Raw genomic sequence first — 27,997 nt, 5'->3', positions numbered from 1 at the left:
AGGGTTATTTCTTGGTAAATGTTTATATTTGATGAAACTTCACCTTAGCCAAAACTTTTGAAACCAATGATGTCTGCAAAAAAACTGATTAAACTGCCTACTATGATAACCCTACACCTCGGTGCTTTTGACTGACTGGATGAAATAAATCCATCAGCTTGATGAAAAGGCTGCCTGGTTTGAAAATTAATCCTTGACACATCCAAGTTCAGAAGTCGAAAATGTGCAGGCAACAAAATGAAATTGCATTAGTATGTTTCAGTAACTATAGCCAATGCTGGATACTAGTAATCACTGTTTTTTTTTACTCTTACAGCAGTGACAACTCTCAAAATGTTACCAATAAATAATTTTTAAGTGAATTACAACTTAATTCCTAAATGTAGTAATGAGGCCACTCATTAAAGAAAGTTATATTAATCAATACTAAAGTAAGCAATATTAAGCACCAATCTACAGAAAAGTATGAAAAAGCTACCAAGAAACAACTATGCTTCAAAAACAAGTCTTCAATATTTCAACTCTTGTTGAGAGAATGTGTGTCAGTGTTCACACTGAAAATAATTTGCTTCAGATACCAACTTTATCAAATTATCGGACGAAAACCACATTGTTAAGATGTGTATTAATGTGTGTGCTCTCATACAGAGCCTATAGTATACTTAAAAGCCCCGACTTTCTCAACACAGCCTGAAAAAAAAAGCAAAGTTTATAACCACGGTGTCATTGGGGGACAGAACCTACAGACTGTGCTTCAGTGTCTGAGAGGCATGTCCGGACAGGGCTCTTTTAGTCCTAAACTCCGCCCCCCTCGACTGAAGTTAGTATAGCGGGGGGCTCCAGTAAAGAGCTTTCTATGCTGCTGCCAATGGGTGGTGGGCTGGATCCCGGTGCTGTTCATCACGGAGGTGGCCTGCTGGTCTTACTATGCCTGTTTGTGCTGGAACTGTGTGCGTCTGTGAGTAACTTGGTTCCTGCTTGGTATGGGGGAGGGGTGGATTTAGGGAGGAGGATGCCGTGCAGCCAGGCAAGGGAGAGTGATACATGCCCCTTATCCCCACTCTATTCACTCAGTGCCCAGGCAATAAACTCACTCTGTTTTACCATTGGTCTGACATCAAACTTCCAGGCGCAGGTTCTTTCCTATTCTCTCTCCCCACTAGCCCATGGCCAAGGCTGTAGGTCTCCGGGTGTTGGTGCTGTGAGTTGTAGTTCAATAACCTGTAGAGGGAAGCCAGTTGCACTATGAATTTCTACATCCCATTAGTAGGGACTGCCATACAGCTCTCCCTAGCAATTTAAAGTGATATGGCTTATTTACAATTTGTAAAATGAACATAGTAATCAGGGGGTGTGGCCACAAAATGTGTGTGGCCAAAAAATGTTGCTGCGCTACATTCGGCAAATTTTTTTGTCCCTCTTTTTATTTCCGAAATGTTGGGAGGTATGGCTTTGGGGTATAATAAATCTCTAAAAAATTTTACTTCTAAAAATTAGAATTTTCCCCTTTAAAAACCCGCCAATGGAATGCAGGTGCACACCTGGTCCCTCTGTAACGTACACGGTGCGTGGGGCATAGGAGGACGGCACCTCCAACCAGTAATGCAAAACAAAGTACTTCAGCACACGTAATCTTCTTAAGGGTTACTACCCATGTTTAATGTCAAGCCAAGAGGTTACAACGTTTCAGGGGCACACCTGACGAAGGGGTACACCCCTGAAACGTTGTAACCTTTTGGCTTGACATTAAACACAGGTAGTAACCCTTAAAAAGATTATGTGTGCTGGAATACTTTGTTTCCCCTTTAAAAACCACCAGATGCCAATTTTAAATAAGGATTTTGACTTTTAATTACATCCCCCCTTAATAGGTGTCAATTGGGGAAATTAGGCAGTTTGGACCTTCATATGGATCTTTGTTCAGTCTATTTAACATTCCCAAAAAAAAAGGCAAGAACGCCATACTGAACAGCGAGAAGCCCAAGCAATCAATCATATGATTATGAAAAAAAGATTATTGTCTGTTGAACTCATTCTAAGATAGAGCATAACTGAGAATCTATGCTAATCTGGAAAAAGCTGCACTAAATGTCACAATTACAACCACAGTTAAGCTACAGTAATTGTTCACTAGGCCCAGTAACTAATTTGAAGTTATATATTATGGTGTGAAAATCTAGTCATGTGTCGTAAGAGCAATTAACTCTCTATATGTGATTAGTGAATGTCTCATAGTAGCCTCAGAAACAAGAAACTGACAGACGTGCGACATACTGTGGATATGCTCATCACATACACATTAATTTTTAGCATTTCAAGTTGACAGCCAGAAATGCTGGGAAAAATTGTGGTGCTTAGTTCCAGAAATGTGCATTTGTATAACATTCTATTCAGAAATGCTGCATATACATTAGAAATATTTTGTCATGGCAAGTCGTTCATAAAATATTAATGTACTGTTAATATAATTTCATGAAAAATATAGGTCTCGCTCATATGATATATACCATAGCTGTTAGAAAAGCTACTTACAATCTGTGTTTAATAAGTGGGTAGTGTTCACTTTAAAATAGGGTTACAACTAAAGCTCAGGTTTATTAATATGTTATTGTACCTTATGATAACTGCACTTGTGGGATTTCCCGAAAGGGAACATTGGATTTGTGACTCATTTATTAGCTTTCTGTACATTTGTCTGAAAAAGACTAACAAGATTAGTCTGACATTTATATTATTTTTGTATTATTCTTTTCCAAATTGTAGATCTTAATTGCCGAGCTGAGAATTAAATATGATACAACAAGTCTTGATGGATTCTCTGCAGAATTAAATATTATGAAATTATTTTACAAGAGTTTTATTGCAATTACAGTTGACTCATTGGTATTGTAGCTTAACAACATCAATAACCATCATCTGTGTTTACTGTTGCTCAAGATATATAATATATATATATATATATATATATATATATATATACTCACATGCAGTATATAAAAATATATATATACATTATACTAACTAACTGTAAATCTTAAAATCACTATATCTTTGTTCAAGAAGTCATATAAGCCATTCTTAAAGGCATTTATAGAAATTCCTATGAAAATAACACTCAGCAGTGCATTAGACAACCATTTTCACTACATAATATCAGGACTAGACTCCCACCTTCCCTCCCTTTCTGTGCTCCCTGATCACTCCCGGCCAATAGAAGAAAAGCAGGAAGGCACTGTTCGAGGGTGGGCAGATACAGGAGGGTTGTGGGTGGCTGGCAAAGGGGTCCTGAAGTTGATGGAGGGGCGTCGGGGGCCCTGAGCAGCTGTGCACTGGCCCATGATGTGGCCCCTGGACCCCCCAGTCCGACACTGCTTGAAATGAAAGTTCAGTTCCTGAAGTCTAAAGGTGTGGCCTCTAGTGATGGGCGAATTTGCGCGATTCGCCGCCAGCGAATAAATTCGCGAAACGTCCGCGAAAATTTGCGGAAAAAATTAGCCGGCGTCAAAATTTTTTTTTTCGCAAAAAAACGGACGCCGACGTCAAAAACGAGACGCCGGCGCAGTTTCGCGAATTTTTCGCCGTTTCGCGAATTTCGCGTGAAATTCGCCCATCACTAGTGGCCTCTTAATTCTTTTCTACATGAAAAACCATTTCCGATATGTGTTATAATGCCCTCTAATGTACTTGCAAAGAGTATTTATGTCCCCTTACAAATGCCCTTTCTCCAGAAAATACAACACCAACCTATATAGACTATAGTTCATGAACATGATAGTTGTTCTTCATAGTTTAATTGTTTCTCATTCGCCAGTTTAGTTGCATGTCTCTGCACCCTCTCCTCCGTAATATTCTTCTTAAAGAGATACTGACATCAGAAAATAAAATTTTTTATTATCTATCATAACATTGTCTTTGACTACTATTTATAATTTTGCCATAAAAGTATTTGTATAATGTTTTCTTCAGCACACCACTTACTGTTTCAGGGTGCATCCACTCCCAAGCTGCCTCCAAGTCAGCCAAATTCCTTATCTTGAATAATAGGATATGAAGCACACCATCCTCAGGCTTTGCCTTTAAAACATTTTATTCCAGCGGAATTCACACACAAGCGGGGGGGTGGAAACCCCATTCCTCAGGTGCATGCCTGATGCTTTTACATTACCTTTCCTTCCCCCATGTTCCTCTATGAGGGGGCTACCATATTTGTGCAGCAGTAGTCCGTTAGCATTAGAAACTCCAACTGACAGGTTAAGAAGGGACAGGTTGGCAAAACAGTCAGGTTTAGGAACTTCAAATAACAATTACTTACAAAAGCAGAACTATCATTGAAAAACAATGACCTATTGGTAACTTTTAATGTAGATTAATATTTTTAGTGGCACTATCACTTTAAGGACCAGGGCTCAGAACTACACTGCATACTCAAGGGGAGACCTCACTAGGTTTTTAAAAGCGGCAAAATAATGTGATGATCTTAAATTAATGCCCTTTTTACACAAAATAGTACATTATTTGCTTTTGTAGCCACTGAATAACATTGGCTAGAGTTACGGTTTGTTATCCACAAAAATCCTCAAATCCTTCTCATTTAAGGAGGCCTCCTTTTTTACCAAAGTGCATAATGTAGAATTTATCAACACTGAACATCATATGTCAGTGTTACCTTAGATATAAACAACACCAGTATGTACAGAAGTCCATTTGGACAATAGTCCAATTGTCACAATAGTCCAATAAACAACAATAACAGTGACAATAACCTGAAACTATTAAAACTAAAAGGTTAAAAATATGTAATTTATACTAAAAATAATTGAGTCTACTACTTCACAACTACAACTAGCTTGGTCTTAAGTGAATGTTTAAACAAAGTTGCCATTAAATTGGGTTATACAAAGTGAGATAGGAGAGCTAATTCAAAGATAAGCTTCAGTTGCGCATATACTGTATGGGCTGATCAGCAGATAACAAAGTACTGTATCACTGTTTAAAGGTTATGCTAATATCAGCTTCACAACTAATTGCCTCAAATTGTATATAAGAATCCTGACAGTTAGCTTTGTCACATAAAAAGTACAATTAAGTATTAATAATTTAGTTGTCTGTAAATTAGGACATATGTCTATTTTATACAAAAATACAAATAATTTCTAAATTGAGCCTTAGCCGTGAATGCAAAGCCATTGAGAAAGGAGGATTATATTGCTTGTGTAAGCATCATAACAAAAAGTGTAGGAATAAATTTATAGAACAAATTGTGCCTTTGCATAACTCTGGGAAAGAAATGGCATTAAATAGGTTTAAAATAAACACTGCAAATGTTTATTCTGTCACCAGAAAGCTAGATTTACATGTTTTAGGTGACTGTCAAAGAAAAGCTTTCAAAGTTGTCAAATGCATAACAATAGTGCCTTTGAACGGATTATCTTCTGGCTTTTGTTCTCTGAGTTCTCATTTCTGAATCTTTTGGTATGTTCCAGAATGGTGGTTAATATCTTGGCTAAGAACAGTAAACTTTGTAATCATTAATAGCTGTTTTGCGCCTATGAAAAATATTCGGTATGAACATCCTGACCTACTTTTTTATGTGATAGGCATAAACATCTACTAGAAAATCATGTAAACATTAAATAAACCCAATAGGCTGGTTTTGCCTCCAATAAGGAGTAATTATATCTTAGTTTGGATCAAGTACAAGGAACTGTTATATTATTACAGACTAAAAGGAAATTATTTTTAAAAATTTGGATTATTTGGATAAAATTGAGTTTATGAGAGACAGTCTTTCTGTAATTCGGAGCTGTCTGGATAACGGGTTTCCAGGTAATGTATCACATAAATGTATTTTCATTTATTGATGTCCAGTGTAGAAATCTCCTGCTCTGCAACTGCCACTGGTTAGGAAATCATGGGAGCTGACTTTCAACAAATCCAAACAGTGCAGATTAGACAATGCCTGGTTTCTTTGGTTATAGAGAGAAGCATAATCTTGAAAAAAAGTTGATGAAGTGAAGTGACAATGAGTCACAAAATGTGTTAAGCTTGTTCCTCTGCTTCAACTGTTGTATTTTAAATGGAAAATAAATCATAATAATAAAATAATAATAATAATAATAATAAAAAAGTCCATCTAAGTCACCAAGTCGCAACCCCATCAGTTACATTAAGTAGGAGAAACAATAGCCTGTCCGAAGGCAGTTCCATTGTGAAGTGCTGGCTCTTTCTGAAAGCAGGTGCCCAGGCAAAATGACCTGGAATGGCTGCCTACACATCAATATTACAACTAAAAAATACATTTATTGGCTCAAGAATAAAATGTTAAACGGTAGAATGAATTGTGTGTAAAATTTAGTAATAAAAGATACCATAAAAATATTGACAGACTCCCTGGAGTCCTAATCCTTAAGATCTTCATGCCTTTGTCTCTCTCTCTCTCCTATTCAGGTCTCTTTCTTTCTTTATTCTAGTGTTTATCAAATTGTTTTTTTTTTGCTTTTCATAAAGGTAATAAAACTGCAAATAGCTTTAAATCTATAACTGCTCACAGACTTTGTTTTTGGGAGTTAACTGGTCTCAGACATTGGATGATGGGAAATACAATGTCACCTCTGAATATTAAAAGAGGGACTAAAATCAGTCATTGTTTAGCACCAAGCCCATAGGCGCTGCTCCATAAGGTTTTGTAAGTTGAAGACAAAACTTTTATGCTATTAATGTCTATCACGAAAATAAAGATTTCGGCCAAAACCACAATTTCCCCACGAGCAGTCTAAAACAAGAGAGTCATAATCATTCAGCTATAGTATGGCTGTCATTCTGGTTTATGGTTTATTTGAAAGGAAGTGGTGTAAAATATGCCTACTGTTTGTCACATTTACTATTCAATCATAGTCCTTGACCACCAACAATTTCCGTAGAGCATCTTACAGCCTCAGTACTCTAAAACTGCAAACACAAAACACAATATTATGACATGAGACTAGTTTTCTCACAGTGTTGGAGTATCCCAAAATCACAGTAGACAGCACCAGTCTCGAAGATTATTTTTAAAAAAGCCTTTATTGGAACTTCATGTCTTTAACATCTGGACAATGGTCCAGATGTTAAAGCCATGAAGTTCCAATAAAGGCTTTTTTAAAAATAATCTTCGAGACTGGTGCTGTCTACTGTGATTTTGGGATACTAAAGCCTGGCGGAAGTGGACGCCAATTGACGCGCACCTGGTCGTCATATTAAAAATCCGAGTGGTGAGTGCTGGCTGACTTTGTGTATATCACAGTGTTGGAGTATCTAAAAAGTAAAACTGTAAAAACTGAGATCAGACTTTATGAGGGTAAACAAAATTTCTGGCAGGTGAGGAGGTGAGTAGCTTCTATGAGTTTATTGCAATAGCAGTTGTAAGGAATCTGCTGCATAAGAAGGTCAAAGTTATTCTCCATAGTAGCATATACAAGTGCCAGATGCAATAAATAGCGCATTAATATTCAAGAGATTCTAGGCTTTACTGCAGCTTGTGTTTTAAAGTACCCTGTTCTTTTTCGACTGACATTTGACCCAGTTTCCGGGCTTCCATGAAAATGGAAATATTTCACATAAAATGCAGCTGCATAAGAATCACTTGTTTAAATTATTATATTAGTAACATTGTGCTATAAAAGGCTTTAATCCTTTAATCCATTTTATCTTGAGTCTCAATAGAATTATTGTTATTTAGCTATAGAATATATCCAATTAAATAATTTTTTAATTCTCAAGGATGTCATCTTCTTTGCACTTGTACTGGAATCAGTCCTCACAAAATAGCGAAATTGTCTCATTTGCAAAGTTTCATAAGCTAAACTGAAATATGGGAGTCAATTTTCTTTCGAAAGATGTTAAATGCTGCAAGACTGTGCAATTTGAATAGACATTTTCTTTGTTGTCTTCACAGTCATGTGGGAGTTGTTTTCCCTCCTCCTCACTAGTTCTCAGCAGAATCACAGCTTGAACATCCTGGGAGAGAATCCAGAGCATTCACACTGACTAACCTGAAAACATCTGAGCAGTGATATGCTCTTATATGAGGTAATGCTGTCTCTTTTGCTCTTTATCTGGTAAGCTGACAACCTCAATCAGCAGCCTCAGGAGGCCAAAACATGTCAGCAATCTGTTAAATATATAATTAATAGGCTGCAAAATTAACCCCTGATTTATGCACCAATAATGCCAGTGACCTATCCCTTTTGAAGGGGTTGTTCACCTTTGAGTTAACCTTTAGTATGATGTGGAGAGTGATATTCTGAGACAATATGCAATTGATTTTTATTTTTTATTATTTGTGGTTTTCTTGTTATTTAGTTTTTTATTAGGCAGCTCTCCAGTTTGCAATTTCAGCAATCTGGTTGCTAGGGTTCAAATTATCCTAGAAACCATGCATTGATACGATTGGAATTTGAATAGGAGAGGGCCAGAATAGAAAGATGAGTAATAAAAAGTAGCAATAACAATTAATGTGTAGCTTTATAGAGCATTTGTTTTTAGATGGGGGTCAGTGACCCCTATTTGAAAGCTGGAAAGAATCAGAAGAAGAGAGCAAATAATTAGAATTTGCCATTCTATAGCATACTAAAAGTTAATTTAAAGGTGAACAACCCCTTTTTGGTACAGGTATAGGACCTGTTACCCAGAATGCTAAGGACTTTTTCAGGATAAGGGATCTTTTTAATATTTGGGTCTCCATACCTTCTGTCTACTAAACAATAATTTAAACATCAAATCCAATAGGATTGTTTTGCTTTCAATAAGGATTAATGATATCATAGTTGGGATCAAGAACAAGGTACAGTTTATTATTAAAGTTATGGGACCTGGCATTTTCCAGATAAAATCTTTCTGTAATTTGGATCCTCATACCTTAAGTATACTAGAAAATCATGTAAACAACATAATATTATAAACTAAATATCCTGGTTTTGCTTGGAATGAGGATTAATTATATCTTTTTTTGGATCAAGTACAAGGTACTGTTTTATTATTACAGAGGAAAAGGAAATGATTTTTAGAAATTTAGATTATTTGGATAAAATGGAATCTAATGGAGATGGGCTTTCTGTAATTAGGAGTTTCTGTATCTGTACAGAGAAAAAGGAAATCATTTGTAAAAATGTGAATTACGTGTATTTGATCCAAATGGAGTCTATGGGAGATTGTCTATGGGAGCTTGGGAGATTTCTAAAAACAGGTTTCCGGATAACAGATCTGGATAACAGATCCCATACAAAAATAAAATTAAAATTACTGTCTTAATTATGAAATAAAATGACAGATTATAATGATATTCTCTCAGTAGCTGTACCTAACTACATCTCACAGGTTTCCTTGACAGCTAAAAGTTGTTGTGTGATGCTGGGAGCTATAGTCCAATCTCAGCTGGAGAACCACAGGTTGGTCTCCTCTTGCCCACAAAATGTACAAAAAGGGACAGGTTAATGGCATGCCTACTGTGATAACAGATATGCAGCTCATTAAGCATATTGCCAGTGCTGTGATAATAGAAACAGACCAGAGCCTATGAATTCTGAGTAGACGGAAATATACAGAAATATACATCTTGCTTTTTTCTGTGTGTTTCCAAGACAGAAAGGTAGCAAATCCAAAGAGTAAAAGTAATAGTTGTTTGTGTGAATGAAAAACTGGAGTTTGCACAAGTTGCTTTTTGTAGCAGATGTAGCAGTACTGCAGTGCACACGGGAGCTTAGGGAGTTTGTTCATACACTAAAGCAGATTAAGCCATGCTATAGGGAAGTGACTGGGTTTAAAATTTCAGAAGCACAGGAGGGAACACTTTATTTTGTACAGCAAATGACTGCCATCTGCAGAGAGCAAAAATATTAATTCACTTGTTTGTGCTAAAATGAAGTAATTTATCTTACTGCAACTGGCAACATTACTGATCTGAAAGGATATTACTCATTGCTCTGCAATTTTAATATGTCAATGGAAAACGAAAGCTTTCCAGACAACAATATTCAATGATGCATCTTGATAGGACTACAACAAATTTTAGCTTATAGTGCCTTCTACCTCAATGTGTTTATGGTTTCCCAAGATAATGAGGGCAAAGACAATATTGACTTTTAGGAAGCATCACAAGATAAAGCAAGCTTGTTGATGTAATGAGTCTGTCCTTTAGTTTAAAGGGTGGTTCACTTTTAAAATAACCTGTAGGGGGTTCTGTAATAAAAGTTACTAAGTTTTCCCAGAAGCAGTAACCCATAGCAGCCAATCAGCATGTAGCAGTTACTGGTCACCTGTTTAAAAGCAAACATCTTATTGATCGCTATGTGTTACTGCCCCTGGGCAAACTTTTATTACATATAGGGGTTAGTGTGCTATAGAATGGCCAAATTCTATGCAACTTTTCAATTGGCCTTCATTATTTTTTTATAGTTTTTTTAACTCCTTCCAACTTTCAAATAGGGGTCATTGACCCATGAAAAACAAATGCTCTGTAAAGCAACACATCTATTGGTACTGCTACTTTTTATTATTCGTCTTTCTTTTCAGGTCCTCTCCTATTCATATTCCACTCTCTTTTTCAAATCAGTGCATGGTTGTAAGGGTAATTTGGACCCTTGCAACCAGATTGCTGAAATTGCAAACTGGAGAGCTGCTGAATAAAAAAACTAAAAAACTCAAAAGCCACAAATAATAACAAATGAAAACCAATTGCAAATTGTCTCAGAATATCACTCTCTATCATACTAAAGATTAACTCAAAGATGAACAACCCCTTTAAGGAGTCAGAGGAATAGATGAAAAGACACATACTTATAGTCTGTTGTCACAGTTTGAAACTCACAAACATAATTCAACTCTTAGAGGAACATAAATATTTTCTAGATTACAGAAATAGTTTTCCATGAATACATATCAATTAATGATATCAAATTATATGTATTAAACTGAATCAGTGCCCTTTTATAAAGTGATAGGGGTACTTGCAACTCATAAAATATTTTAAGATGTTTTTTATTTTAAGGCTTTCTTTATCAGTATATAAAGACTCATTTACTAGCATACTGTAGGTGCTCGCTTACACAAGTTTTTTGTAGACTGTTAAAAACAAATTCCTGATTTATGGTTTCCTGGTTTATGAGCACCCTTATTTATATTTTCCAGTGGCGTAACTACAGAAGTGTGCTTCCTCTATAGCATTCAAATCCCCACCTCTCTTTTTCCTCTTCTTCTAATTGAGGCACTCGCCCCTGTGCGAGCTTGTGGTGGGGAAGGAGGTTGCGAATAGGGTTGCCACCTGTCCAGTTTTGACCCGGTAATTTGAAGGGTTGCCCGGGTCAAAACTGCCTGCCCTGTTTTCCAAATTTATAAATTATTTCCTTTTTCTCTGTAATAATAAAACAGTAGCTTGTACTTTATCCAAACTAAGATATCAATAATTATTATAGAAAGCAAAACCAGCCTATTGGGTTTATTTAATGTTTATATGATTTTCTAGTAGACTTAAGCTTTGAAGATCTAAATTACGGAAAGACCTGTTATCTGGAAATACCCAGGTCCTGAACATTCTGGATAATAGGTCCCATACCAGTATTACAGAGAAAAAGCAAATCATTTTTAAAAGTTTGGATTATTTGGATAAAATGGAGTCTATGGGAGATGGCCTTCCCATAATTCTGAACTTTCTGGAAAATGGGTTTCTGGATAACAGGTCCTCTACCTGTACTTTTTCCCTTGTAGTTTTATATTAGGTTCATTAAAACCCTACAGGTTTATTTTGTTGTAGCCTTGTATAAGCTTCATTGCTGATCTCACTGTTCCTTCTTTTCTTTAATCTCTCCATCCATTCTTCCTTCTTAGTTGGTATAAAATACAGTAACATACACCAGTGTAAAGGGGATAAATAGATGTATATTTCTAATATTTTTATTTATGTTTTTTTAGCAAGTACACTTTTTAAAGGTACTGTCACTGTACTTCCCTGTGGTTTTATTTGCATGCATAACTTCCCCTGAATTTAAATGGAAGTCTGGTAAAGAAGAAGCAGTCTAAAGAAATAAAAGCATGTTACAGCAGTTAAAACATCAGATGTTGTGTTAACCAGAACATTTATGAAAACTATACCATATTGGTCTATTACAGCTTTGTTTAAATGGTAATTATAGATCTGTGGAAAAGTATAGGTCAGGTAATAGCAGCTTACTTGAACTGCCTGATTTTTTCTGTCTGTGCTAAGCTGATAATTGTCTGCCAAGTCAATCTACAATTTTGTTTCCTCGGTTTCAGTATTCCTATCAAATCTACCTTGATTATGAACCTTCTGTACCTGAATACAAATTATGAATTATTTTAATTCAATACATCCTTTGAAATGTAAAAACAGGATTTTACAAGAGACCTCCAGAACAATTAGAACGTGCATATTTTAGGGGTAGCAAACCTTAATATTCATTTACCCACCACTGTTAATAAATATTTCCAAAACAGTTGCTTACTGCAAAATGTTTTCAAAAAAATGACATACAGATGAAGCCACTTGGATTTGTGAGTTAAATGAGTCATGACTCATTTTGAAGAAACTGTGTTATCTAAAGTCATCTTAACGCATTTAATGCATTTAACCTTTTCATTAGCATACCAAAGCACCATTGTTCACAATGGTGAATGCGTTAATTAGATGGGATGTTGTGACGCAATTTTCTGTGTTAAATGAGATAGATGGGATATCTGTGTTTAGTTATTCTGTGTCAAACAGACAAACCAAAATGGCTGCATCTGTATTGTATATTTACTAAATGCTTTAAGGTAAGTTATTCACCCAAAAAGCTTCATGGTCAGATATAATTCTGAGACCTTTAATTCAAAAGTGTAGCAATTAAAAGAAACATTCTAAGGCAATTTTGGTCATATTGGCACTAGAAGCATTCAGGTCGCAAAATGGTTTGCAATTTGCATTAAGCTATTATACACATTCAGCATGGTACATGAAGTGTTTTATTGTTAATGTTTGTGCCATTACTCTAGTTAGTTTTATACGTTTTTATGTTCGGTGAAAGACCAAAGTATGGGAGCCCTTATTCAGATACCCATTATTCAGAAAGCTTTGAATTACAGGGAGGAAATCTCCCATACAGTCCATTTTAAGCACAGAAATAAAATATTAAAAAATGATTTCATTAAAAAAAACCAGTGCCTTGCACTTGAGTCTAACTAAATTGCATGCATCCATATTGGTGGCAAAACAATTCTATTGGGTCTGTTTGACGTTTAAATGATCTTTATGAGAACTTTAAGAGCAGATTTATCAAGAGTCGAATTTCGAGTTTATGGGATTTTTAAAAAATCCAATCAACTCCCATAAACTCGAAATTTGAAAAAAAAATTACCAATTGAAATTTATGAAAAAAATATATTTTTAAAAAACAGGTGAACGAGCTGCAACTTTAATCAAATTTGATTCAAGGTTTTTTTTTTCCAAAAGTCCACCAAATTACTCCAAATTGATTGTAGGAGGTCCACCATAGGCTTAAACATCAATTTGGCAGGTTTTAGATGGCAAAATTACATAACTTTCAAAATTTTATTTTTTTTTTTAAATTCGAATCGAATTTGGACTATTTCCTAGTCAAATTACACTAAACTAAACTTGAAATTAGAATTTAAAAATTAAAATTTTTAATTCGACCCTTGATAAATCTGCCCCTTAAGGTATGGAGATTCAAATTACAGAAAGATCCCTTATCCAAAAAAAACCCAGGTCCCAAGAATTTCAATTAATAGATCCTATACCGTCAGGACCCCAGAGTGCTTTCTGAAAAATCGAATTAATTGTAATTATACATTTACAGTATGATTTGTGATGGCAGATTGTTTAAGATGGACTTGGGTGTACTGTATTCTTGGACAGGCAAAATAAACAGGGCTAGAGTACGTTTTACAAGTGCAATTGAATATGTGCGTGTTTTTACATATGTAAAGATAGCAATATTTTATAGCTATCATATTTTAGAAAAGTTGCCAATATTGGGTGTTTTTATTAAACACTGGAATATTGCATCTCCTATAGACTTAATTTTATCAAAATAATCCAAATGTTTAATAATTATTTCCTTTTTCTCTGAAATAATGAAATGGTACCTTATTTCTGATCCAAACTAAAATAACATTAATTGTTATTAAAACCAGCCCATTGGGTTTATTTAATATTTAAATCATTTTTTACTAGACTTAAGTTATAAAGATCTAAATTATAGAATAAGCGCCGTTTTTCCAGAGAAAACAACCCCAACCTTGACAGTCTACCCTCATAATTTAAGTCTTCCATCCCTCTATCCAATTTAGTTGCATGTCTCTGCACTCTCTCCAGCTCATTTATATATATAAACTGCACTGCATACTCCAGATGAGGCCTCACCAGGGACCTATAAAGAGGCATAATTATGTTTTCATCCCTTGAATTAATGCCTTTTTTATGCAAGACAGAACTTAATTTGCTTTAGTAGCCACAGAATGACACTGCCCAGAATTAGACAACTTGTTATCTACAAAAAACCCTAGATCCTTCTCATTTAAGGAAACTCCCAAAAAAGTGCCATTTAGTATATAACTTGCATTTATATTATTTTTGCCAAAGTGCATAACCTTGCATTTATCTACATTGAACCTCATTTTCCAGTTTGCTGCCCAGTTTTCCAACTTAGACAGATCACTCTGCAAAGTTCCAGCATCCTGCATGGAACCTATAGTTTAACCAGTAACCTTTTGTGTGGCACTGTATCAAATGCTTTAGCAAAGTCTAAGTAAATCACATCCACTGCCATCGCAGAATCGAGGTCCCTACTTACCTTCTCATAAAAAGAAATTAAGTTAGTCTGGCCAGATCTATTATGCATAAAACCATGCTGGCACAAACTCATAGTATTGTGATTTGCTATGAAGTCCAGTATCTTATCCTTTATTAACCCTTCAAAAAGCTTTCCTACTACTGACATCAGACTAACTGGCCTATAGTTTTGAGGCTGAGAGCGGATCCTTTTTTTAATAGAGGCACCACATTAGCAATTTGCCAGTCTCTCGGCACTATTCCAGACCTCAATAAATCCTGAAAAATTAAGTAAAGAGGCTTGGCAATCACAGAGCTAAGCTCACTAAGTACCCTGGGATGAATACCATCTGGCCCGGACCTTTGTTAATCTTAACATGTTCTAGTCTCTTTTGAATTTGCTCATGTGTGAACCATGCATCATTAGTTGTATTACTTGAATTGGGACTATTAAGAAGGAAACCGTCATTAACTGGTTCCTTATTTGTGTAGACAGATGAAAAATATAAGTTTAGAATCTGCGCTTTAATTTTGTTTTCATCAACCAGCTGACCCCCTCTGATAGTAAAGGTCCCATCCCTTCTTGCTTTATTTTTTTACTATTAACATATTTAAAAAATAATTTTGTATTTTTTACTGCATGCTGCAATATCCTTTTCCATATCAATTTTAGCTTGCCTTATAGCTTCTTTGCATGATTTATTGGCCTCCTTGTACCTTATAAATGATTCGGCTGTCCCAGCTAACTTGAAAGCTTTAAAAGCATGTCTTTTCTTACCCACCACAACACCAACGCTTCTATTGAACCAAAAAGGTTTTGCTTTGCAACAATATTCCTTGCTTACAAGTGGATAAAAAGTCCCATACCTTTATTTCAATTTCCAGAGCAGCATCTTATATTTATACATATATAACTATTATTTATACATTCATTTTCTCTTTTTGGCAATTTGAATCCTTTACGATTTGTTAGTAATAAACACAAAAAAAGGAATGGTGGCGTAACTAGATGTTACTTGGTTCCACAGCAAATTCCTTTAGCAATTTTAGGAAATTGACCAATTCTACCAAGATTTGAAATTGAAATTTACCATTAATTATGACCTCACTGTTTCTACAGTTCTTGCCCCCCTGCAACCACAGATTCTGCTTCCCCTGTAGTTACATCTCTGCACAGCAAGATCAGACGTTTCTTATCTTGAAGATAAGCAGATATTTTAAGTATACAATTTAAATTACTTTCATGTGGAAGGAAGTTCATATTTAATAAAGACATATTTTTGCTAATACATACTGTATATGTAAAGGAAAAGATGCACAGCATTTGCACTCAGTATACATTTAAAAACATCTGTTCAGATAATTAAGGCTTGCATAGGAAGTAAGCAGGAACTGTGGGGCACAAGATTGATGTATCTTAGTGTTTTGATCAGGTGACATTATTGTGGCAGGAATGGCCTTTGCAACCCACACATAAATCATCTGCTCTAAACTATATTACAGAAAGAATAACATGGAATAATTCTGGATCAAACTGTTTGCTATTTAAATTTTTAGAAATCATTCTGGAAACATTCACACTCCAAATATGAAACAACATCTTTAAGTTATTATATAAAAATAAAAATTGTATAATTCTGAATTAAAGGTTGAAATGATCATGCATTTTTAATATGTGATTATGTTATGTATAATATTATGAAAATGTCTCAGATCATCTAAATACATGGTCGTAAGTCATCAAAAAATATTTTTATTACTGTACTAAATAATGCAGTAAAATCACTCTAAACATAAAGAGCAAGGGTACATTATGAATAAAACATCTACTGATGCTAATTCTAATATGCTCAATTGAATTAAATACCCATTTCCAGTTAGCAAAATATATATCCCCTTTGATAGAGTGAAAATGAGTTCAAGCATTAAATACATTGTCTAGAAAGACTCCAATGCTTTAATAAGCTGTTTTTATTCAAATACATTTAAATATTTCTATGGTATATTCTTATATCCAGAGGGATACATTATGACATTTGTCTTTGCATTTCTAAACTGAAATCTCCAGTCTAGGGATTTTACACCCTAAAAGATTACACAACAGATATCCCAAGATCTATTTTGTATTTATAAGTTTTTTTTGCAAGTATCAGGTACAGCTTAAATTTCAATAAATATTTAAAATATAATAACTTTTTTAAAATATCAAAAGTCAGTTTTAAGAAATAGCACCAGTAATAATTGTGTAGACCAGTAAAAGCTGATCATTGGTTAATATGAATAAATGGACTAAAGCAAACTATGATTTGTTATCCAGAATGCTTAGGACCTGGGTTGCCTGAATAACAGATCTTTCCTTAATTTGTATCTTTATACCTTGAGTCTACTAGAAAATCATGCAAATTTTAATAAAACCACAAGGCTGGGTTTGCTTCCATTAAGGATTAATTATATCTTAATTTTGATTAAATACAAGCTACTGTTTTATTATTACAGAGAAAATGGAAGTAACTTTAAAAAATGTGGATAATATAGATAAATGGACTCAATGGGAGATGGCCTTTCCATAATTAGGAATTTTCAGGATATTGGGTTTCCGGATAACAAATCCCATTTTATCTATTTTATCACAAACTCTAAATCAGTAATCATTTTTGGCCAAACATTTTGTTGCTCAGTGATCCTTATAAATTATTTTAAAATCATTTCCATACTGCTGAAATTGTGCTACATTTTTTACATGCCACCAACATAAATTATCTATATGGTTAGTCAAGTGGGCTCAGCACTGAAAATGAACATATACATACAGTATATGGGCTGAAACACACATATGTCAGTAAGTAAATATGTAAAGTATAGATATACTTTAGATATAAAAAGTCTATTTTCTACATCATAAAAAAAAAACTTTGTTATAGCACAAAAAAGACAAAAGCGTAAAGCTGTGAAAAATGAGATTGTGATAAGGTTGACAGAAGTTAATGAGCAGTTGTATGAATTAGTCACCAAGCTTATATATCTTTTACTGTTTGAATCTTATTTACATCTTATTAATCTAAATGTGAGTTGTTTATTTTTATTTATTTTTTTAGTGACCATGTTAAAATAAGGTATAATGAGGTCACAATCCCAATTTATCAATTGAAGGAACTTTAACCAGTATGAAAATAACACATTCTGTATCTTAACTGACAATGCTTTGTTTGCTAGGTTCCCTATATTGATACAATTTAGATAAAATATGAAAATCTTGGAAGCACTTGATTTAACCAATGTCTATATTAATTGTATCTAGGGCCCTATATTAAACATTTTTACTGTACTTAGATCATTACAAAGAAGACTGGATGCTTCCTTCAGTTGGAGTGGATTGACTAAGCATCAAAGTGAATTGATTTATTGTCATTCCTTTTAACAGCACCAGCACATTCATCCCTCTAAATAGTCTAGTGTGACCTGCTATAGCTAGATTTAATTGGGCTTAACTTCAAAAAATATTTTGGCATATAATAACTCCTCTTGGTATGAAAGAAAAGCAGCTGTACAATAATTGCAAGAAGGGTAGGAAAGTATCGGCTGGTTTTAAACCATTGGGCCCCACAAAAAGCTTTACTCTACAAAAGATGGTAGACAACACGTTTGCTTTTATGGTGAGAAATTTTCTAGTGTAGCGCTATAGTAAATTGTGTGTTATTTACATCACTATTGAGCTCCACTCCCAATAAATGTGCACCGGATGAGACCTGTAATCTTAGGGAGTGAGCCCTCGCAACGGTGTGCAGGCAGGGTGTAGTGCAACTGTAACTGGATTCAGGGTATAATAATTGGGCGCCAGTGGTTCTTATAACTTAAACATGAACGGGTTTATTGAACATACACAATCCTCAGTGGAGTATACAATAGAGCATGACAGGATTTAGCATCACATTGAATAGGCAATACTCACAGCACCATATGGTCAGTAATAGTCCCCACAGGCAAGAGGACAAGCTCAGCAGCAATAAAGGTACACCCAGCTTTCAGCCTTTTCCCTAAGTGGAACCTGAGGGGACTCTATCTACCCTGTTCCTATACACTTAGTCCCTACTTCTGGGCTATTAGTACCCGGGATCTTAATCCCTCTGACTCTCCTCGTTGGAGCCTGGAGCTGCTCAGCTATATAACCTGTCTGTCTGTTACTCCTAGAGTAACCTATAATGGTGAGTAGCCTATTCTTACTAGACCTGACCTGTCTAGGTTCCACAGAGCTCTGCCTGCCTGTTCAGGTCAGAGCCAGCACAAGTTGGACGACTCAAAGCATGGCTTCAGAGCAGAAAGAGCAAACAGTACCCCTCCCAACTGTATTTTAGGACCCAAATAGGTGTCCATAACATTGAGGGACTGCCTGCACAAAATACTAGGGGGTGGCTATTTTACACATCCCTACACTAGAAATCCAAAAATGTACAAAAATTGCAAGGATGTAATGCAATATTTAAACGTAGAAGTCCAATAAAATGCCCACAATGCAGTCCTATATCCATGTATTGTTCCACCAAAAATTAAGTTTAATAGTGGGCACCCCTAAACAGAGTTCACCACAATTTTAACTTGCTTTACAAATGCAGACACAAGAACCTACTTTTAGCAAGTCACTGCCAACCAGTCATCAGTTCAAATGGTGTCATTTACAGCATACAACAGCAAAAATTAACCTTAGTCTGTATTTCACTAGACATTAGCCACATGTGTGTAGGTGCAATGTGCTAAGGAAAATGTTTAAGGCAGGTGTTGATTCTAGGATTCATTGCAATCTTGTGCTCTATATTTTGCCCATGGCACAAAATTCATCACTGCAAGATAAATAGGTACATTGGCCCTACACATGCATGGGCTTCACTAAAATTGTTTGTGCTTGTGTTCATGAACCTTGTAATTAATTGTAGGTGATATAAGGGAAAACAATGGTTAAGTTCTTCAGAGAATTAAAAATGATACAGATCATTTTTTACAACTAACAGTCAAGATAGTCAAGTTGCTAAGCATTTTAGACACATATACAAGAATGTTAAACATCTGACTCTCTGGGGGAAGGTCTTCATACAGTAAGGGAAGACATTGGAACTGAATGATCGTAAGGAAAATAGCAAGTGGATATACACTGTGAATAAAAAATGCATAGAGAAATGTAGAACTAATGTGGCATTATTCAATTTTTGCTCTCATTACCACTCATTCTACACTACTCCTCTCATGTTTCTAATAAACTATTTGATAATATCAGGTTTTAACCCTGTTGCTTTTTAGAGTTGGAGGCCTAGAAATGAACCAGTGCTTCCTTACATAACTTCCAGTATAAAGGATAAATAGCAGTTCTTGCTTATAAGAAGTGTAGGGATCCATGGTTGATAATTCCCCAATGGTCCTAGAAATACCACATGGTGGGAAATCCTCTGCCTGGCCAGCTAATGGTTGGACCTAGATTGAAGGGAGGGGGAGTGAGCCCTTTGTTCCTGTGCAGTGTGTTCTCGCAGATACCAGAGGTGGCCAGAAGGTGTAGCTACTGCGCAACTGCTTCATATAGCATAGTTGCCACGTTCTCACATTCATTGTACTTTAATTTTTTACAGTGGACAGAACTGCTGCAAAGATGTGAGGAGCCTCTGGAAAGGGCTTGGGGTACGGGAATGCCAAGCCTGGGAGCTTGACCAGGAGAATCTTGAGCTCCAATTCAAAGGAGGAGCTCACACTATGGAGAGTGCTGGGAGCTGTGTCGTGAGAAGTGAAGGTGGTTTGTTGTGCTCGCACTGCAGATTGTGTTGGGAGCTGTACCCTGATGATTCAAAGCAAGTTTTGTGTGCTTGGCTGAAGGATTACATCACTGTGGATGCCTGTTCCAGCTCTATGTGAGGCTGCCCATCTGAGTGAGTCCACGGGTGAGTTATGCCTGAGGGAGGGCAGTGAAAGGATCCAGCATGTGTCCCCTGTTAAAGATACAGGTGTTGTTTGTGTGCCTGCTATGTGGGAGCCACTACCTCTGTCCAAGAGGTATTTGGGTAGGTAACGCTACCTGGGAAAAGTTTAAAGGAGAATTCAACCCTAAAGTTTAAAAAAACCCTACCCTACATTGACCCCCTCCCTCCTCCCCCCCCCAGCCATCTTCTTCTCTTTGGTAATCTTCAGGAAGTAAGTGCCATATTGGTGAATGTGCAGTTGGATCAATTTTCTGTCTCGTGACAACTGCGCATGCGCCAAAAAAAAAATCCGGTCTCATTCCGAAGATTACCGAAGCGGCTGAAGATGGCGCCCATGAACTTGACTGGACAGGATCTGCACGAAGGGGTAAGTAAAGACTAAGGGGCATTTGCCCGGGGTAACACTTATGCTGGGGGTGAGGAGGGAGGGGGTCTATGTAAGGTAGAGGGGTAGGGGGGTTTTAACTTTATGATTTAGTTCTCCTTTAAGAGCTCTTTGGGGAAAAGGGACTGAGACTCTTTGTCCACTAGGAGTGGAGTGTGGGACTTTGTCTGGCAAGGAGGTGCCAGGATGGGACTGCAACAGGTTACTCAGGGTATTGGGTTAGTAATATATAACTTCCATATTTACTTTGCACTTTTCTTCTGATATATAAAGTTATTCGTTATACTGCAACTGTGTGTGTGAAAGTATTGTTTTCTTACTGGAGCCATCCGCAGGTGTATTCCCAGATCTCATTAGGTGAAGGCACTGCCATGAGAGGTAAGTTCCCAGTACCCTTCATGTAGCAAAGGGAATTCAGGACCTGCATACGGTAAGAAAGTAATGGTGTATAACCTATGGCACAGGGGGATGGCCAAGATGGGTTTACAGAAGCTTGAAAGTAGTTTAAGTAGTAGAGTGACTGCCTCTGTCCTTCCATCACACTATGAAAGTATTGATGATTGTATAAAAGTGGAAAAAGAACCATTGTAGACGCAAGACAGTAATACGTCAATTGGAATTTGAGTGAATCCCACAATTGCCTTCCAACCTTTGGCGATACAAAATTAATATCGCTTATCTTTAAATCGCTGTTATGAACATGGGGCATACATGCTCCTTATACTCAGGCCCTCAAGCAGTGCATATTGCAGATTAATGAGTACCAAACCTGTAATAATAATTCTGACAGATCTCCATTCTCCTGTGCTACTCATTGATCCAATAATGCATTTTAGGTAGGTCTATGTAAAGTATATTGTACATATCTAGTATAGGTAAATCTAAAAACAACTGGACTTGCTGATTAATCATTGAAGACGTAGTTCATAGTCATATATTGTATATACTTAGTATAAAGTACATTAGGTAGGTTCTATGGACAGTTTGGAATCAATAACTTAAATAGATAACATCTAACATTTATTAAAGAAAATACAACAATAACTGGGAATGTCATCAAATATATCCTGTCAGAATTAATTCTGCTTGAGTTTTAGAATCTCAGAATACCAAATGAAGATGCCCAGGCAAGCGGAAAGAGTTAAGCAAATGTCAAGGAAAAGTGTTATGAGGTGGGAAAATGTAGACTCTGTAAAAAGCTATGTGACCTTTTTGAGTTTATGTTTCTTTCCCCTAGGTACATGAAAAACAAACATATGGGTATTATGCACCAATTACTGCAGCATATTACTGCAAGCTCCAATATAAATCCATTATTATACACTTTTTAAATAATTATTACTGTCTTTTTAAAGGAATAATGTAATTGAAAAAATATGTTTCATGAGTACTGCATATTGTAAATCTAAAGATAAGATATAAATGTTATTAAAGGGATAGCACAAAAATATGTGCATAGTTTAGCAGAGTAATGTGGGAAAAAAAAATTTCAGTGCTTGCAGAAAGTATAATCTGATTATTAATATTGACAAAACAGGTGATAAGGAACCATGTGGCCAGCCAATTTGAGAGCCATTGGCAGCTAAAATGGAAACTATGTGAGTATTAACTATGTTGTATTAATAAAATACAAAGTTACATTTAAACATAAAAATATATTGGCCTTTTGGGGGTTATTTATCAAAATCCAATTTATTCTATTTCATTTAAAAAGTCTGACCAAACTAGAATCCACAATTTGACCTTATTTATTATTAAAAAACGTCTGAATCAGGGGAAAACTCGATAAAATCTAGCTAAAACCCAAACAGTGTAGTTTTTTGTCAGGTATTTTTTCCAGAAAAGCCCGAATTTTTCAGATTTTTGCCTGAAAAGTCCAAAATTCTTCTCTAGAACGTCTTCTAGAAAGTCTACTCTAGAATGCTCTATGGGGCATGTCAGATATGGAAAATTGCAGGGAGTGAGCTCTCTGTTAAAGAGGTTGTTCACCTTTCAATTAAATTTTAGTATAATATAGAGAGTATTATTCTGAGACATTTTGTAGTTGGTTTTCATTTTTTAATTATTTATGGTTTTGAGTTATTTAGCTTTCTATTCAGCAGCTCTCCAGTTTGCAAATTCAGCTGCCTGGTTGCTAGTGTCCAAATCACCCTAGCAACCATGCATTGACATGAATAAGAGACTGTAAAATGAATAGGAGACAGCCTGAAGATGTGTAGCAAAAAGTAGCAAATAGCAATAAAATTGACTTACACAGCATTCTTTGTTAGATTGGGCCAACAACCCCCATTTGAAAGCTACTAAGAATCAGAAAAAGAAGGCAAATAATTCAAAAACTAGAAAACTAGAAAATTAAGGCAATTGAAAAACCCTTAACGGGTGTAGGAAGCATGACATATGGATTGAGGCTGCACAGTTTTTGAAGAGCAAATAAAAAAAGACTGTGAGCAAAATAATTGAGGTTTTCCTAGATTAAGTAATAGTGGCTGAGTCAATGTCAAAAGCATGTCGCTAGGGTATTCAGGCTGCCAATGGATCAGTCTGTTCTGCTGTCAAAAGACTGACTTTTACTTTATTTTCCTATATTGTGTAATTTGAAAAAGTAACTGTTTATTGAAAACAATGCTGTGAATAAAAATGTGTGTCTGTGTGTCCAAATGGTCTGTTATGACCATATTTTACAAGAACAGTTTCTGAAAATTAACTCATCTAGAAAAACAATATTCCAAACTCATTATATTGAACAATATATTGATGTTTATTGGCTCAACCTTTGAAAATGTTGCACTTTCTAAACATCCCCCCAATGTCCCTGTTCAAAACAGAACTTAATTATTGCAAAGATACTAAAGGCATAAGTACTGACATGTTGTTACCATTCTGTTTAAGAGATGGGATAATCGGTAGCTCAATCTCATGTGAGAATACAAATTTCTTTTTAGAGAGGAGAAACTGTACACAGACACTATGCTTCTCTTGCTTCAAGAAGATAAGACTTTATTAACACTTCTGCATTAGCAGACAAAGATTGTGTTATATGACACTGTATCAGTATCAGATTACTATGGGATCTGTATGAGAGCACATCCATTAATCCATATCTTAATCACCCCCCACTTGCTCTCATATTAAAGAAAGCATAAATGTATAGTACACTGGTTTATACTCCAAATATGTAATATGTAAATATGTACAAATTCTCCCAGTTTGAACTTTGTTACTGGCTTAGTCATAACATCTGCTACCATTTTCTTCATGGAAAAGTACTCAAGAGTTATCTATCCCTGGCTATAAAAATGGTATTTAATATCAACATGTTTGCATGTTTGACGGCAAACCTGGTTCTTTGCGAGAGCTATTGCACCTTGATTATCTTCAAAACTTTTTACTGTCTCATATTGACATTCACTGTCCATTTCTTTGAGTAACTGCTCATGGTATAAACTCTCCTGTGTGGTATCAGCCAGTTCTATATATTTAACCTCAAAGGAAGGCATTGCAACTGTGGGTTGTTTCATTGACATCCAAGAAATCAGTGCACCATTTGTGGTTAATCTAAAACAACATCCTGTTGTGCTTCTTCTGTCATTTAGGTCTGAAGCCCAATTCGCATCACTACATGAATCCAGTTTTCAGTTCTCCTTACATTTTCTGTAGCTTTACTCAAAATCAATAGTACCTTTCAAGTATCATCACATGTTTAGCTTTGTATGTTTCAGATCCTTCTGGTAAAGTGGTCAGTGTGAACGTATCATTCTCTTTTAGTGAATCTATTTCATCTTTCATTGCATTAAGCCAAAACTATGACTGTGGTGAAGCTATGGCTTCTCTAAAAGTATGTGGTACATCATTTGCGCTGTAAAAGTAGTCAGTTTTTGTCAGTATATCATCATTACAATCTGACTTTAGTACATAGTCATCTAAGTACTGAGGGGCTTTTCTGTCTCTTTTGGGGTATATTGTATAATGGCTGTATTTTTGGCCATTATCATTGCCCTCTGCACTCTCAACTTCAGATACTGGGACCTCCCCTGGATTTGAGTTTAATATAGGGCGTACACAGATTTCCCTATAAATGATATCATCAACATCTAACACTGCAGTTTGAGTTTGTCTCTCATTCACACTCTTTGTAATGAACTTTACTAGTTTGTGTTTAAATACCAATGCTTGGGTAATACACCAGATATGATGGACTATTTACTGTATGTCATATTCTACAAAAATTCCCTTTTTACACTTCAAGTCTAGTTTCTTTCTGCCATACTGATATGCAAAGCATTCTGACCCAAAATTTTTCATCTTTGATAGATTAAACTTTCTCCCAGTTTGCATTTACTATGGAGTTTGCCTTAAATGATTGTTAAAATACCTGTTGCGAATCATAGCAGCAGTCATTACTGCATGTGCCATAGCTCTTTTGGCAATTTACTCTCAAATAATATACACCTTGCCATTTCAAATAGTGTTCTCCAATTTCTCTCAGCAGTTTCATTTTGATGGGGTGAGTAAGATGCTGAGGTCTCATGTCTTATGCTCTTTTTACTGAGCAGTGATTGAAAGTTCTTTGCCATAAATGCTGTGCCATTATCAGACCATATACATTTGATAGTCCCATAGGAGGCAGTATAAGCAATGAACTTTTCTGTGGCTAATACTTTATCTTATTTTTCAGAAAATACACAAATACTGTACCAGAGTAATCATCAGTAAATGCTATAGCATATCTAAAACCATCTTTTGCTATTGGCTCTATGGGGCCTGCTAAATCAGTGTGTACTACTTCAAGTGATTGTTTTGCACAGGTGTTAGACTCCCTGTTTCTGTTCTGAACAAATTTTCACTGGGTGCAAATTTCACAATTTAGGTTAGACTTATCAACCTTAATCTTCATTCCATCAACTACACTTTGTAGTTTTAAAAGATCATCATAATTACAGTGACCAAGGATTTCATGCTAGGTTTGAATATCATAACAACCATGACAACTGTCACCAGTCTCATCAAAAGTGTGCAGATAACACTCCCGTTTATTAAATTGACTTACATTGCTAGAGGCTCACCAGCAAAATTTTAAAAAATCTGGTCACTCTGGCTGGTTGCGAACCCTTTAGTGTCCCTACCTGACTCACCTTAATGAGCACTTTTAAGACCCATGCAAATGAAGGGTATGAAAGTATGATCTAATGTATAACTGATTATGTGTATAACAAGCATGGCAATGTATCATTCATGTAAATAGTAACAAATACACAAATGTTTTTCTTTATTCACTGGTTTATCGTAAAAGAAAACATAAATAAACAACTTTAATAAAAAAAAGTGTTTATATAATAAATTTGATTATATTTCTTGATGGTGAATTTGGTACCATTCCTATGGATCAGTTCACTGCCATCTTGTCAAAATTTAACAGATGCGCCATTGCTTGTTGCTGCTTCAACAGCGAAAATGTCCTGTGGATATGTGGGAATATACAGTGCATTTAGTAATGTTGTCTTTACTATGTTCCCCTTGCTGTCAGGCACACTTCTGCGACACCTCTCCTCAGTGCTACACCAAAAGTCTTTTTACCATCCACCAACTCCATGAAGTGGTTCTCCGGCTTGAATGTCTCATCAAATCTTTTAAACTTTGTAATGTTTGTAATTATTTGTGATGTTGCTCCTGTATCTACCATAAGTCCCTTTGGTGTTAAACTATTTTATGACTCTTACTTACTTGAAGGCAAATGTTTGCTCTGTGTCATCAGCTGCTTGCTTTACATTTTCCCACCCTTGTGTCTGCAAAATGTTTCTTTATGTGATGGACTCTTGCAATAGTTACACCACTTTTATATAGTTTTCTTGGGTATGTGTTAGCTTTGTGGCTCTTTTGATTTTAGTTGTAGCAGAAAGGGTTGAAGATAATGTTGCCTTCCTTACTGTTGTAACAGGAGTGCTGACCTGCATCTCATTATCAGTGTTTGGCTGACACAGTATTTCTCAGTGTCCTCAAAACGTATTAACTGCATTTTAAACTCATTAAAATTCACCTTTCCATCACCTTGTGTGATATGGATAGCTAAGGGTTTAAATGATTGAGGTAGGCCTTTAAGAATCATTTCAATCAACAGTCCATCACTAAGGGGCAAATTTATTAAGGGCCAAAGTGAAAATTTGAATTTTTGAATTTAAATTTCAAATTCAAATTCTCTAGTTTTTTATGTCCAAAACTATCAAATTCAACTAGGAAATTGTTAACATTCGATTCAAGTTTTTTGAAATTAGTTTTTTCAAATTAGATTTTTGAAACCAAATTAAATTCGAATTCTATTCAAATTCAATTCAAGTTTGCGGGTTGATCCTATTCACCCGAGTACCAAAAATGTGATTTTTTTCTTAAAATAAATTGCAGTTGGTCGAATATAACTCCCATGAACTCGATCATCTACCCTTTATTAAATCTGCCCCTAAGGGGCATATTTATCAAGGGTCTAATTTCAAATTGAAAAAAGTTCAAATTCAAAAAGACCAACTGAAACTAAGTTGAAGGTTCTTTTTGGGTTGAATAGGTCCGTTTTTGATCAAATAGGCCCGTATTCAGCCGCATTCGAATCGTACGAATCGATGGAATTGCGCATTCAATCAAATTCGATTCAAAGTTTCTTTAAAAAAACTTAGATTTTTCAAAGTCCACCATTTGACTCCAAATAGGTTCTAGGAGGTACCCCATAGGCTAAAATAGCAATTCGGAAGGTTTTAGATGGCGAATGGTCGAAGTCGAATTTTTAAAGAGACCGTACATGATAAATTTTGACATTCAAATGGTTTAATTTCTTTCAAATTCGAATCA

General features: G+C 35.6%; 1 protein-coding gene and 1 long non-coding RNA gene across 3 annotated transcripts in view; one reads left to right on the top strand and one right to left on the bottom strand.

The window, feature by feature from the left end:
• LOC121399983 (chemokine-like protein TAFA-2) overlaps positions 1–27,997 on the bottom strand; it is a 204,145-nt gene that overhangs the window by 150,528 nt on the left and 25,620 nt on the right. The window lies entirely within an intron of this gene.
• Positions 741–27,520, top strand: LOC108708173. Of its 2 annotated transcripts, none has more exons than XR_005965401.1 (4): positions 741–958; positions 7,934–8,067; positions 20,434–22,335; positions 26,688–27,520. It is a non-coding gene; the product is annotated as an uncharacterized LOC108708173 (long non-coding RNA). The 2 variants fall into 2 exon arrangements; XR_001934408.2 differs by having other exon boundaries at positions 746–958; positions 20,434–20,739.

This window comes from Xenopus laevis, chromosome 2L (assembly GCF_017654675.1).
Source record: "Xenopus laevis strain J_2021 chromosome 2L, Xenopus_laevis_v10.1, whole genome shotgun sequence".
NCBI lineage: Eukaryota > Metazoa > Chordata > Amphibia > Anura > Pipidae > Xenopus > Xenopus laevis.
This window is presented reverse-complemented; position numbering and strand designations above follow the sequence as displayed.